This window comes from Corapipo altera, unplaced genomic scaffold (genome assembly GCF_003945725.1).
Source record: "Corapipo altera isolate COAL_440 unplaced genomic scaffold, ASM394572v1 110, whole genome shotgun sequence".
Taxonomy (NCBI): domain Eukaryota; kingdom Metazoa; phylum Chordata; class Aves; order Passeriformes; family Pipridae; genus Corapipo; species Corapipo altera.
Window position 1 is genome coordinate 319322 of NW_020884960.1, and position 14768 is coordinate 334089.

Consider the following 14768-nt stretch of genomic DNA (forward strand, 5'->3'; position numbering starts at 1 on the left):
CGGCCTTTTTAGGCAACTCATTTCCTTCAAACCTCACAAAGCACCTGTGTGTTTCTTGTTCCTCTGCTATCAGAAATCTGCTCTTACAGAATGCTCTTTTTTTCCCCCCCTTGTTCTTTAACCAGCTCCTTACAACAGGGCTTCGTGGTGTGGAAAGCACAAATAAGTTCAGAGCCTTTGAGATGCTCCCCCACCCCCTTCATTGATGATTCTCCTCAGAGGGATTCATAAAATCTGTTATTGCTGCTGCAGATTGGCCATGCTGTGACTTTGGAGAAAATTCTGTGTTGACACTGTTGCTTCCTTGTTATTCTTTCTGTACCAGTGGAAAAAAAATGAAAAATTCATTAAAAACAGAGAGAAAAATAAAAGGAAGAAAGAAACCCACTGGCATTTCTCTATCTCTCAGCACAAAAATCAAATGTTTAAGACTGGAATCACGGTGATGGGGAGAGAAGGGTGAGAGGGTTAAATGTCTGAAGGATTCACAGCCACACATGCAGTGTCCTGGACAAACAGGCCAATAAAAAGGACCTGTCATCTCCTTCACAGGGTCCCACTATCAAATCAGGAGGCAGGAAAGGGGCTCACAGGAGGATTTGCTGTCTTTGGGATGTTTCAGCAGGCAGGGATCCCTTGGAGGAGCCCTGGGAGCACATGGCCCCAGAGAGCTCCCCAAGCAAGGCGCTCTGCCTTTGGCCCTGCTCTCATAGAATCACACAATAGGGTATGCTGAGCTGGAAGGGACCCACAAGGATCATCCAGTCCAACTCCTGGCCCTGCACAGACACCCCAACAATCCCACCCTGTCCCTCAGAGCGTTGTCCAAACCCTCCTGGAGCTCTGGCAGCCTTGGGGCTGTGCCCACTGCCCTGGGGAGCCTGGTCAGTGCCCAACCACCCTCTGGGGGAAGAACCTTTTCCTGAGATCCAACCTGACCCTGCCCTGACACAGCTCCAGCCATTCCCTGGGGTCCTGTCACTGCTCCCAGAGAGCAGAGATTGGAGCTGCCCCTCCTCTGCCTCTCTTAGGAAGCTGCAGCCCCCAGTGAGGTCTGACCTCAGCCTCCTCTTCTCCAGCTGAACCAGCCAAGTGCCCTCAGCCACTCCTTGTGGGCTTCCCCTGCAGACCCTCCAAGCCTGGCAGATCCCCACACACCCCTTTTGCAGACAGGTTGGCACCCTCAATCCTCACACGGCCTCGAGTTCCCCCAGACTTCCTTTCCAGCCTGGCCTGTCCCATTGCTCCAAGAAGGGAGGCCAGGGGAGGAGGGGGTGGGGAGGGGACAAGCTGAGGGAAGCTGAGGCAGGGACAGGCTCTGCAGCAGTGGGACCCCAGGATCAGCTCTCCACCACACAGATGCTCCAGTGGGTTCCCAGTGCCTCCTTTCCTGGCAGTGGTGTTGGTGAGGGCAGACTCTGCAGGCAGCTGTGCACAGCCACCTCTTGGCTTCCTCCAGGGCCGGCTGAACTTCCCAGCCTGCAGCCTCAAGGACACCTTCTCATGTCTGGAGGGACAAATCCTATGGGAAGGCACAGCCAGAGGAGCTGGGCCGTGCCCTGGAGCCCTTTCTCACCACTGGAACCAGGACAAAATTGCTCTCTGTAGTCCTCCAGCCTCAGGAGCAGCCTGTGACTGCTGTCCAGGGCACACACACCATGGACATCCTCAGCTCTGCAGGCTGGAGCTCCCACTCACCCTTTCCTGGGATGAGGTGGACAATGAACATTGTCCTGGTGATGGAGGTGGACAAGAAGCATCATTGGTGGTTCCTTACCTAGAGTCCCACCCCACCCCACATTCCTTGGTGCTGGCAAGGGCTTTGGCTCCCACAGCATCCTGGCATTCAAGTCAGGACATCACAGTCCAGAGGGGTGGCTCTGTAAAGGTGTGAAAGACTGGCTGGATACCCGGGCTCCAGGGAGATTAGGGGTGGGTTGGACTCTACCTGGATGCCAGTGATGAGGGGCAAGACCTCCCCTTCCAATGGGAAAGACCCCTCAGGAGTTTTTCCTGAGACCTGTCCTAATATCCATAGCAATGATCTAAGAAGGACAAAATACACCTCAAAATGGGACCCTCAGGGTCCCTTCCAACCTGAGCTCTCCAGGGACCTCGTGGCTCCCCAATCCCCTTCCCAAATACACTGAAGGTTTGCTCCGTAGCTTCAGCTTTTTATTCTCATGACAGGTCTTGATCTCCACCACTATCAGGGTGTTATTTTCCATCTCACGAAGGGGACAACCCCCAAAATAACCATCTAAATATTTTTTAAAAATAAAAATGACAAAACATTTCCCAGCATCTCTGCTGAGGGGTGTCACAGTGGAAGAAAAATTCCTTTTGTGATCAAGAGGCTTAACTTCAAAACACCCAAACTGCACATCTCCACAGGGCACCTTTCTGCAGGGTTATTAATAAGAAATAATTGTTTTAAATGCAGAAAAGTCTGTGTACTTTTTATTCCCTTCCCAAAGCCCTCCATCGCTTGTCCTTAATGAATAATGAAAGATGCTTTTGTATTACTTCCCAACCATAGACTTTCAAGTGATTTTTAAGCAATAATAAACAGGACTTTAAAGAAAATCAGGGTTTGATGGAAACTGAATTCTGGACTAATAAGAGAAGCACCTGCTGTTGCACAAATTTATAGACGTTCCTGGGGCTTTGGTGGGTGGAGAATTTTGGTGAATGCTCTGAATGTCCCAACACTGGAAAAACATCACTAAATGACTCTGAAATGCTGCAGCACAGCTCCATAGGAATTAGAATTTGGAGGTCCTTGATCCTCCTTCTGGAAGGGAACCAGGAGACTGCCTGGCCCAGGATATGCACTTTGCTACCCTGAACTCAACTGCTGTGATGCCCTGTCTCCCCTCATTCTGAGGGGGAATCTTTCATGGGAAGCCAAACCTGAGGTGGACATTGTTCTCTGAGGCAGCACAACATCCCATGTCAGCCTGGGGTATTTGGATTTCATGAAAAAACAATGCATTCCTCTGGGAAGCTGCTGTGGCTCTCAACCCTTCCATGGGAAGCCCTCTCTGCAGGTGAAAGCTGAAGATTGGAAGGGATATTATGGAATCATGGAATGGTGTGGGTTGGAAGAGACCTTAAAGCTCATCCCATGCCACCCCCTGCCATGGGCAGGGACACCTTCCACTAGCCCAGGTTGCTCCAAGCCCCATCCAACCTGGCCTTGGACACTTCCAGGGATCCAGGGGCAGCCACAGCTTCTCTGGGCAACCTGTGCCAGGGCCTCCCCACCCTCACAGGGAAGGATTTCTTCCCAGTATCCCCTCTAATCCTGCCCTGTCAGTGGGAATCCATGAGTTGCCCAAGAAAAATTAAACTGAAAAACTTCTTCATGCTGGTTGGTGCCCAGAGATCTTGCCTCGAGCCCACAGACAGTCAGGTCTGTCTTGATGTTGGCAAGAGAGTTCACCTCACTAAGGAGTTTCCTACTAGTGACCAACCCAACCTTCAGAGGTATCTTCTGAGCACCTCATCACTCCCACCAGTCTCACCAGGAACAACCACCAGGCTGGGCAGTTTTGTGTACCTGAGCACTTAAACTAAGTGCTCAGTTTGGTTGGGATCAGTGGGGAAAACTTCAAGGGGGATTTGTCTCTGCCTCGATCGTCAGCTGATCATCTCTGCTGTGGTTTTCATCCCAGAATTGTTGTAACCTGAAAAAAAATTCTTCATGGGAAGGGTTGTCCAGTGTTAGCACAGCTGCCCAGGGCAGTGCTGGAGTCACCATCCCTGGAGAGATTTAAAAGGTGTGTGGATGTGGAGCTTGGGGACATGGCTTAGTGGTGGGGGAACAGTTGGACTCAATGATATTAGAGGGCTTTTCCAACCTTACTGATCCTGTGATCCTGTGGTTCTGTGATTTTATGACCCTGTGCACACTGTGATGGGTCACTCCTGGTGCTGGGCTCCTGCTCTTCACTGACACACCGGAGACAGCGGTTGCACAAAATTATTTGCAGTAAATGTCTCGGTGACCCGAACACCATTCCCGTGAGCCGGGACCGCCCCGCGGGAGCTTCTGGAACCCGAGTGCCACCTCCAACTGATGCTGTGCCTGCGCTACTCCCTGAACCCCTCGGCGTGTGCCCGGCCCCCCGGTGCCAGCGCTCTTAGCGCGGGCTTCCCACGCCTTTATGGAATGACGAAATGCTGCGCGTTCATTTCGGTCAGGAAACATCAGATTCCCAAGAGAATCGGTCTCTTCCCGGTGAGTGCGGAGGAGCGGGCGCAGAATGGAGCAGCCGAGCTGAGGATCGCTCTGTTACCGAGAGCACCGGGGCTGGACCCTCCGCTCGGCTCGGGCTGGACCCTCCGCTCGGCTCCGCGCTCCGCGGGGACGCTGCGGCTGCGAACTTCGGCTGCGGCTCCGGCGAACCGGGGGTAGGGAAAACGCGAGCGGCGCCGGTGCGAGCGGTGCGAGCGGCTGCTCTGCAGCTCCAGGGTGCGCCACGGGACCGGGCCCCGCCGTTCCTGGCCCCCGGCCCCGCCGCCAGCCCCGCACCGGGACCCGCAGCGGGACCCGCCGCCCGGAGCATCCCCGCGCCCCCGGCCCCGCCCGGCCCCGCCCCGCTCTGGACTCTTCCACCGCTCCGCCCGCCGAGCGGGAGGGATCGGCACCCGCGGCACTCGCGGCGCTGCCCCCGGCCGAGCCCCGGCGGCGCCGCCCGGCCCCGCCCGGCCCCGCAAAGACCTCTCGGTGCGGGCCGCGCCGCGGGGGCACGGCGGGCGGGCGGGGGCTGCCCGGGTGTTCTCCCCCCTCGGCCCGCGTCCCCCCCGGCGCGGGGCCGTGGTACGGTCGGCGGGAAGGAGCCGCGGCGCGGGGCGGTGCGCGGCACTGAGCCGGCGGCTCCCGCGGGCGACGCGGGACGGGACGGGCCCTCTGTCCGCTCCGCGAGGCGTCCCCGCACCGCAGCCCCGCACCACCCGCCCCGCATCCCGGCCCCGACCCGCCCGGTGAGTGCTCTGCCCCTTCCCCCGGTGCTCCCCCGCGCTCCTTGCCGAGCGGTCCCGCTGGCAGCGCGGGTCCCCCCTCCCTCCGCCAGCGAATTACCGCCGCGTTAGTAATTAATTTTGATTTTCGGTTTTCTCTTCCTCCGCTGGTTTTCTAGCGTTCGGCTCGGTTTTTCCCCCATCCTGACCCGCGGGAAGCGGGAAGGAGCGTGGCGATGCCGGCGCCCGCGGGATGGGGAAGGCGTGGGAGCGGCTGCCGGTGGGTCCCGTCCTGCCGGGGCCGGGGGCGGCTCCGGGGCTGAGCCCCGCGGCTCCCGCACGCCGGTGGCGGCGGTACCGGGGAGGGATGTCCGCGGTCGAGACTTACTTTGTGTCTCCTGCCACCCGGAGATGCTCCGGGGCTCTGCGAGAGCGGCCGGGAGCGGCTGCAGAGCGATGAACCAGGCGGAATGTCGAGCCCGAGCGGCGCGGGTGGTGCCCGGGCTGAGCGCCGCTCCCCGCGGGTCCGTGCGGAGCCTGCGAGCGGTGCCGGAGCCTGCGGAGCCTTCCCTGTCGGGATTATGTTCAGGCTGCTGGTTTCCGTCGGTATCCGTGTTTGGGAACAGGCTCTCCCGGGAGTCACCATCCCTGGAATTGTTAAAAACGCGTGGATGTGGCACTGGGCGGTGCGGCTTAGTGAGCATGGGGGCACTCTGTCAGAGGTTGGACTTGATGGTTCTGGCAGGTTTTTTCCAACCCTAAATGATTCTGGGATTTGAGGTGATGCGTGAAACTCCAGGTCTAGTCCTGGCTCTGCCAGAACGGCTTTGGTAGATGTGAAAGAGTCAGATTTGGCTGTGCCTTTGGGAGGGTGTCCAACGACTGATTCCTCTTGTTAGACAGCCCAGAAGGCTGGGACACAAACTGCCGGGATAGAGAACAGCGTGGATGTGCACCTGTGTTTTCCTGACTTGCTCCTGAAGAGCAAGAGCCCACCTGCAGGAATGACCCTGGTTGCTGCAGTGCTTCAGCACAGAGCCCTGGAATCACTAGGGTTGGAGAAGTCCTCTAAGATCACCAAGTCCAGTCATTCCCCCAGCATTGCCAAGCCCACCACTAACCCGTATTCCCAAGTGCCATATCTGCACATCTTTTAAATCGCTCTAGGAATGGTGACTCCACCACTTCTGAGGATAGTTTTTGGATGCTTTTGGTGTGGGGCAAGGCTGGGTTGGGCTGTGGGGCTGAGCTGGGAACCAGCCCACACTGAGCTGTGGCTCCAGGGCCTTCCCACGCTCCAGTCGCCGCTCAGATCTCCGGGAGCTTGGGATTTTGAGGAGCCTGAAGTCAACAGCAGCACAACTGACTTGGGCTTACTTTTAAGGCCAGAAAAAACAAGACCTTCTTATTTCATATTAAGGAAATAGTTGTGTTTCCCCTGCCAGTAAATACCAGGGTGAGCAATGGCTGGTGCCAGCGCTGGCCGGGCACTGAGGGAGCCGGGGTGGCAGCACTGCTGGCTCTCCCCGAGCTGGCAGGGGCAGCACGAGCCTTCAGCCTGGCATTTGCTGTGGATCTCAGCACCCAGGCGGATCCTGTTTTCTTTGGCTGTGTCATCAGAGGAGCTGTCACGGTGTGGAAGGGGTGGACTGTGTCACAGGACCCTCCTGGTTTTCCCTGCTGTGAGGAAGAAGGGCTGTGCTCTTCTACAGGAGCCTCCACTCCTGGTCTCCCTTTAGCAGTTAGGGGGGAGATGGTGCTTTCCCTTTCATTTTGCCCTGTCCTTTATTCTGCACTTTGTTGGGATTTGGGCCCTTTACATGATTTTCTTCTAAAGGACAGGGAAGGGGGTTGGTTTCCAAGCGAAGCAGAGCTCTGGGATGAGGAGCCTGCACTGATGGGGCGTAAAGGGAAGAACTGCTGGTTTTGGGGAGGTAAAGAGCCTGTGCCATGAGCAAAACCCCAGGTTAAGCCACAGCAGTGTGACCCTTGGTGACAACTGTCGCCAGGTTTATTGCTCACATTCCTGGAAGCCTTTTTGTGACTGTTGTTCTCAGGGAGCACTTGGCTGTGTGTGAAACCTTCCTCCAGGAGGGCTGGGTGTGCAGCCACACTCCTTCAGTTCACTGTGCCCTGGAGCATTGCTGGGGTTTTACTTCCATCTCCAGTATTATCTTGACAGATTTCACGGGAATGGCAAAGCAGACGAAGGTGGGTCTCTTAAGAACCACTTCCTTTAGAAAAGGCAGATAACAGACAGCGAGTTTTGGGAGGATGTTTTATTTAGGGATTGAAAAGGGAGGATTAAAGCTCTTGACAGAGAACAGTTTATGTGATGTGACTTGATCATTCAGAAAAAGAAGACTCTTAACGTGTTCCCGTCACTGAGAGAGCTTTCAGCTCTCCTTGTCCCAAATTATTCAATAAAAGCAGCAGAACTTCTTTTGATTTGAGTTCTTTATTGGTGGCTGAATAAAGAGTTTTCAGACATAGAAGTAAACTTGCAGCTGCCCAAAGAAAATGGCTTATGGCTATAAAAATCAGTGATATGCTGAAGGTGCTGTGGAGTTATCCAAGGTGTTAATTACAGGCACTGGAAGGAGCTGTGTCTGTCTGGGAGAATTGCAGGTTTTCCTTCCTTGCCCCCTCCCATTAAGTCACTGCCTTGCCTGGCACAGGGCTGTGCTCCTGGATTTGCAGAAGCACAGAGTCACTGCTTGCAGAATTACTGAAATAAAGTAGGTTTGTGGAGGGGAGAAGAAATAGGAATCAAATTTTAGGCTCAAGTTTTGATTCCAAAACAAGTCACTCATTCTTCTCACAGCTTGAGGTTTGTGATGGAAAGGTTGAAAACACCCAGCAAGAAAAACAAGCTAGAAAAAAATATCTGAACAAGCTGAACGGAGTGAAATTCAGAATAAACTGTCATCAGAGAGTGTTTATAAACCTGCTGGAGAAAAGGGAGGGAGGAACCATTCAGATCAATAACAAGGTTTTTTTTTGTAACTGTAGAGCCTTAATCATACAGTTTCAAAAAATAATGCTAAATGTGTGCTTTTTATACCTGTGCTGGTAGCTGGGGCTAAATCTGCAGAGTTCCTGCTGATCTGGGTAATCTGAATCAAGCTGAATAGTAAAGAGGCTCTTAGGAGGATCTGAAACCCAGGAGGCATTTTTCAAACCTGAGTTATGTCACTTTTTTTAGAGGTGCCTCAGGCAATTGCATTTTAAGAGGACAAAGCTTTTGTTTTCAAGCTGGCCTAGAAAAATGCCAAGGATGAATCCAAAGTAAAGGCTTTCAGAAGTTGTCATTTGTGATTAAGTTGATTTTGCTGTTGTGCACAGAATGCTCTTCCTTCCCCTGTGCTGTGAGAACTGGGGCTATTTTTATTTTTGCCACCAGTCCTGGTGTACCTGTTTAATCCAAGTGAGTACCATCACACAGCAGGGTCTAACCTGAAAGTGTGTGTTTAATTAGAAGGTCGGGTGTCTGCTGGCCCCATCTCCAATATAAAATTAATTGTGTGTGCTTTATAAAAGGCAGAATTGAGGTGACACCAGGGCAGAGATTGACTTAGGTGGGTGTTCTGCAGAATTAACATTGGTCTGTGTTCTGGTTTTAAGATTTAAGATGCTGGAACTATCAAAGCCAAGGCTTGTAACCATGAGCAAAGGCTGTTTCCTTTGGCATGTCTCAGGCAATCTTTGGCTTGCAAGGAGACAAGCCTGCATGCACAAAGTGAATCTAAAGCTTTTCTTGGGGCTTCTCATGTTTCTTGCAGCTTAAAACGATCAGGAGGAGTATCCTGGGCTTGCCAGGCTGTGGGCAAACAAGAGGAGCTGGTTCTGCAGAGCCCAAGCTGGCAGATATTGTGCAGGATGGAGCAGATGATGCTGGAGCATGGATGTGAAGAAGGATGTTGCCTGCAGTCTGTGCTGGTGTGAGCTCCCAGCGAGGTCCTCCTTGTTAGAGAGGTGAAATCCTGGGAGTGCTATAAAGACTTCCTTGTCTTGAATAAAATGAGAATAGTTTTTGTCTTAAAATCTGACCGTGTTAAAATGTGACCACCCTAAAGCAGTGCTGGCTGCTCAGTGCCCAGGGCTGTGCCACCTGGGCAGGAGGTGTCCCTGGGGCTCACCTCACCCTGAGAACCAGCTGCCTCCTTATCCTGGCATGGCCCTGGATAACCTGGGAAGGGCTATAAGGGCAGTGTGACTCATGTTTTTGGCTCATGTCTAACACTGTTGCACACAAACAATGCTGTTTGTTCTGCTGCCTGTATTGTCCAACACGAGGAGGTGGAAGAGTGGAGGGACCCTCTCTTACTGAGAGGGGGACCTGCTGAGCTGCTTTCCAAGCAGGTGGGTCCTGCGGGTCTCACACTGGCACCTCACAATCGTTATATTTTATTTTTTTTAAAGCAAGTCTTGAGGAAAATGCGTTGCAGCCAAATCCTGATGTAGAGCAAGTTGTGCCGGGGAAGAGCCTCCAAGGCAAGACTTGGCCTTGCCTTTGCAGGGCAGGTCCCTGATTGATTTAAGGCCTTCTGAGCTCTTGCTTCTCCTCTGCTGCTGGAGCTGCACAGCAGGATGTGCCCAGCAGGATGCCCAGCTCTGTGCCAGCAGCATCTCTGCACCTGCAGCAGAGGATTTCCTTCACTGAACATCCACAGACTTGGCTGGTGATGTTGCCCAACTGTTCTTTTTTTTTATTTTTTCCAGAAAGTCTGGTTTTAAAATAGAAAACACAATGCCAGGTTGTTTGGTTTTGTTTTTTTTTTCCCCTAACAAGACTGAGGTAAATAGCTGAACCCCCGGGGGCTGTGTCTGTGTGAATTCAGTGGTTCCCAGGTGATGTCTGCAGCATCACCTCCATGTGCTGAGTGATGGTACCAAACAAAAGATGCTGAGAAGAGCCACAGCTTTATCTGATGCTTTTGCAAGCAGCTTCAATTCCAACAAACACAGCCACAGTGGGGATAAATGTGAACTCATTTTCTGATTGCTCCTACAAGCAGAATAAGAATGGGCAGGTTAAATGTATGAGCAGGAGCAATAAGTGAGGCAGTGCAGCTCCTGCTGTGGCAGGATTAAGTGGCTCCTGCTGTGTCCCACCTTCCCTGGAGGGAGAACATCCTTCAGCTGGGGGTCTGCCTGCTGGCACTCAAACATGGAAGTAGCAGAGCCAGTTTCTGCAGGAGAAGGTGTTGTGGGAATGGTGGCATTGGAGACTCACCTGGAATCACTGTTGCTCATTTTAATGTGTGAATTCTGAGCTCAGGACTAGGCTGGTAAAGGGCACAAGGGGGACAGAGAAGGTGGTTGCAGATCTTCCCCACCCAGGCTCTTGATGTCTTTATTAGTCTGAATCTTGTGCTTTCCTTCTGTCTTTAGCAAAGTGTTTTTCGGAAAACTGTGTAGGGAGCAATTCTGGGAGAAACAGTTCCTTTAGCAGGACGTGGGGAGCACTGGCTCTGTCAGCTCTCCTGCACAGGCACAAAGTACTCGAACTTAACTTGTGGATGCAGCCCAGTCTTGAAGAAATAGGAGTTATTTGGTGCTCCAATGAAGAGACTTGGACCTCAACCACATTGGGCTTCACGGTGACAGCTGCTGCTGTGGCTGTGGTGTGACAGTCGGCTCTGTGAGTGTCCTCAGTGTTTGTGGTGCCTTTCACCTGCCCTTCAGCTGCTCCTGGACTTGCCAGGACTTCAGGGTGATTCTTCTGGCCTGAGATGTGGCCCCGGTGTAGCTGGGTGGCTGCTGCTCAAACATACTTGTGTTTTTTCAAATGTAGAAACGCTTCTGTGGTTGCTCTGGGGCAGACATCACAGAGCTGGTGGTGCTGCCTGGCCTGGCTGCGTGTGTTTCTGCTCAAGGACAGCACTTGGTGGTTCAGCAGGTCCTGGTTTCTGTCCCTGAAGCTGGATCTGCTTGTAAAACAGGTATTGCTTGTGACTGTTCGTACTGCAGCAACCTGCAATGCTTGGAGCTCTTACAGCTCCTGAAACTCTTTCTGGAGTGGTAGGAGCTATAAGCTCTGCAGAAATCTTCTTGAGCTCCTCTAGTAAGTTAAGGTTATTTTTTTTATTATTTATATTTTTTAAATTTTGCTCCAAAGTTCACTGTGCAATACACATTTCAAGAGGTGACTAAAACCTCTTTGGATTTGTGAGAATCACAGAATGGTTTGGGAGGGACCGTAAAGCTCATCCCATCCCACCCCCTGCCATGGGCAGGGACACCTTCTACTAGCCCAGGTTGCTCCAAGCCCCGTCCAACCTGGCCTTGGACACTTCCAGGGATCCACGGGCAGACACAGCTTCTCTGGGCAACCTGTGCCAGGGCCTCCCCACCCTCATAGCCAAGAATTTCTCCCCACTATCCCACCTAACACTCCTCTCTGGCAGTGGGAAGCACTTCCCCCTTGTCCTGTCCCTCCATCTCTTGTCCCCAGTCCCTCTCCAGCTCTTCTGGAGCCCCTTTAGGCCCTGGAAGGGGCTCTCAGGTCTCCCTGGAGCCTTCTCTTCTCCAAGTGAACCCCCCCAGCTCTCCCAGCCTGGCTCCAGAGCAGAGGGGCTCCAGCCCTTGGAGCATCTCAGTGGCCTCCTCTGGACTTGCTCCAAGAGCTCCATGTCCTTCCTGTGCTGGGGACCCCAGAGGGTCTCATATTCTCCCTGAGCCTGGTACCCAAGTCCAGGACAGAACTCCCCACTACAAAACTACTGAAAAATCCTTGCTCCAGCTCTTCTCCTGTAGCCAGTGCCCATCCTTTGCCCCGGTGGCATCTTGGCACCCACAGGTGATGACCAAGAAAAACATCCCATGGTAAACTCCCCTGGAAGGATGTGCTGTGCAAGTGATGCTGTGGAGCATCTTCAGCACCCGGGGAGTGACTCCACATCAAAGGTGGGCTTTGTGTGTTTTCCTCCTGATGAGGAGCCAAGTGCTCTCCTGCAGAGGAGCTCCCCAGCCCTTGGACTGCAGCTCAAACAGCAATTCCAGGGAGGGCACGGCAATAAACAGGGCTTTGTTAATACCTCCTGTGAGCACAACCACACCTCATGGCAGGAAACAGGCAGGAAGGGCTTAGATGCTTTTAATTAAAGTTGTCGTGAGGGAGAGATTAAACTTGGGCTCTGGCCCTGCCCGTGTGAGGAGGGGAGCAAGCTCAGCCTCTCTGAACTGAGCCATCACTTGTCTTCTGTTTGCCTTGGAAAAAAAAAGGCAATTTCTCCCTCAGCTTTTCCTCTGGCTCCTGGGCCCCAATTGCCTCTTTGTCTTCAGCAGCTCCCCCAAATTGCTTTGAAGATGAGCTTAAATATTGATCATCTCTGACAGTCCTTCATCTGTGTTCTGCCAGCAGACATTAGAAAAGATATTTTAAATTACCCCTCTTCTCCTAAATGGACGGGCTGTGTGTATGGTCTGGGAGAATTAAAGCTCTTCCAGCCCAAGTAGAAATCAGCTGCTCCCATGTTTGCTCCCTCAGCAGCAGGGATTCCAGGAAAGGGAAAAGCCAAAGTGAGACTTAATGTCGAGGCAGAGTCTACCCAGTGCTCCATTTGGGGAGCAGGATCCTGCTTAAAAATGACTTTCTCTCCCCTTTATTGCCCCGGGGGTATCTTTGCTCTTGCTGCTCCCTGGGGAAGGGCTGGGAGGGGTCTGTGGTGATGCCAGAGGGGAGGTGATGCCTGGCACTGGATCTCATTCTTCCTTTCTGAGCACTGAGACCCGGGGAAAAAATACCCCGTAAGAGCAGAACATTTATTCTGTGTAAAACAAGCAGAAGACAGCAGAGGTGGCTAATTCAGCACAGAAAAGCTAGAGCTGAGCAAGAAGGAAGGTTTAATAAATCCTATGTAGCGTGTTTCTGGTGCTGCTTTATGCACAGATGTCTTTTTTGGGGACCCTTTGGTGGTGGCAGCTCCCACTGACCCCTTTCCCAAGCTGACCTGGAAGGCAGCACATCACTGATTAGTTATTTAGGTGCACAGTGATCCTTGTTCCCGGTGCATGTTCCCAAATCCTGGTGAGAAGAGGTGCTGGAGAGCTTGGGATGCAGAGCTGTGCTCAGTGAAGGGGGGTGCAGCAGCCTGAGCTGTGCATTTGTGATCCAGGCTGGCCTCTGCACTCATTGCTTTTGGTATCACTTATCATATCATAGAATCCCACACTGGTTTGGGGTGGAAGGGACCTTAAAGCTCATCTAGTTCCAGTCTCCTCCTGCAGTTCAATTTGCAGATTCCCTCTCACCAGTTCTGTGTGCTGATGGTTTGTGCCTTTTCAAATCCTGGTTTGAGCGGGGAAATCAGTGTTTGTGACCTCAGAATAAGTAGATTTTAACAATATATGTAGCATAAACATCTATATTTTGTTGAGACATATTGATGCCTGGGATTCTGGCTCAGCAAGTCAAAGGCTTTTACCCACTCAGTCATGTGGGTAATTTATGGCTTGCCCCAAGTCTGCACAGCTGAGTTACCAAACTACAGCATGTTGAGGAGTAAATATTGCATGTTTACACAAAGCCTTTTCTCCCCAGGTCCCAAAAAAGAGGCTGAACCACACTTTAAGAGGGTGCTCAGGCTGTGGAGGTGCCGTGTCCTGAGGCAAAATGCACTTGGACAAAGCAGCCCAGCAATACCTGATAAATATAGTAAATTTGGATTTACTGAGCATCTGCACAACCTGCAGTGATGTGACAGTGAGAAAGCTTTGTGCCCTGATGGGAAGCAGCCTTTAGACCCACGGAGTGGCTGCTAAAAGCAAGTGCCTTTGGAAGCTGATGCCTTTGGAAGCTGATGCCCTGTGCCCATGCTGGACTGCTGTCCCTGTCAGTAACAAACAGGCTGATGCTGCCAAGGTGCTGCTCCCCAAACGCAGGGGGTGAGGATTTGTGCAGCTGGGGGCTGCTTTATAAACCTCCAGATCAAATCAAGCAAGAAGTTTGGAGGTTTTTTTTCTTACCCTGAAGTTGGTCAACTTTTTATTTCCCTTTCAGAGCCTCACGGTTGTGAGCAAGGGGAATCTCTGGCAAGTGGACTATGTGATAAAATTGATACAAACCAATTAATTTAGTCGATTAGAAATATAAAATACCCTGAGCTGGAAGGGACCCACAAGGATCATCCAGTCCAACTCCTGGCCCTGCACAGACACCCCAGTAATCACACCCTGTCCCTCAGAGCGTTGTCCAAACCCTCCTGGAGCTCTGGCAGCCTTGGGGCTGTTATCGTTTCCCTGAGTTCTTGTTTATCCCTTGAATTTTGTTTGTTGGAAGTTTTCTAGTTAGAGTAAAGGTGACCAGGAGGTATTACTAAGCCTTCCCACCCTGCTTTTCATCCTCTCCCTGAAAAGAAAATATCTATTTTTTAACAACTATGAACAATCTGGAGGACTTTCTAGCCCGTCCTGCCACTTTTCCTTGCAGTGGGATGGTGTTGGAGCTCTGAGCTCGCAGCTGGTGAGCAGCAGTCGTGGCTCTGGAGTTTCAGCTCTAAATATATAACAGGTAGGAGGGCATGTGACTGGGCCTGACCTTGGGCAGCAGCAGAGCTGGGAACAAGGCCAGGTCCCCCAGCTCCCAGTTCCCACTCTCTGACGTTGGTTCCCTGAGCTCTCTCCTCCCCCCAGACCTGCCTGCAGAGCCCTGACCTGCAGCTGAGGTGGGGGACAGCGTGGGGGTGCCTGAGCCCAGCCTGCCGCCTTCCCATCCCATTCCTGGGGGCTTTACCCTGTCACAGCTGATGTTCCCAGAGGGACTGGCCTCTGGGGAATGCCTGGCATGTGATCCTCACCTC

The 14768-nt window shown here is 52.6% G+C and overlaps 1 protein-coding gene across 1 annotated transcript in view; it reads left to right on the forward strand.

The window, feature by feature from the left end:
• Window positions 1-4899: 4899 nt before the first annotated feature.
• The window catches only part of RALY (RALY heterogeneous nuclear ribonucleoprotein), a 121288-nt gene continuing 111419 nt past the window's right edge, over window positions 4900-14768 (forward strand). Inside the window, exon 1 of the mRNA XM_027664046.1 lies at window positions 4900-4989. The gene's annotated coding sequence lies outside the window, so the exon portion shown is untranslated. The remainder of the gene's footprint in view (window positions 4990-14768) is intronic.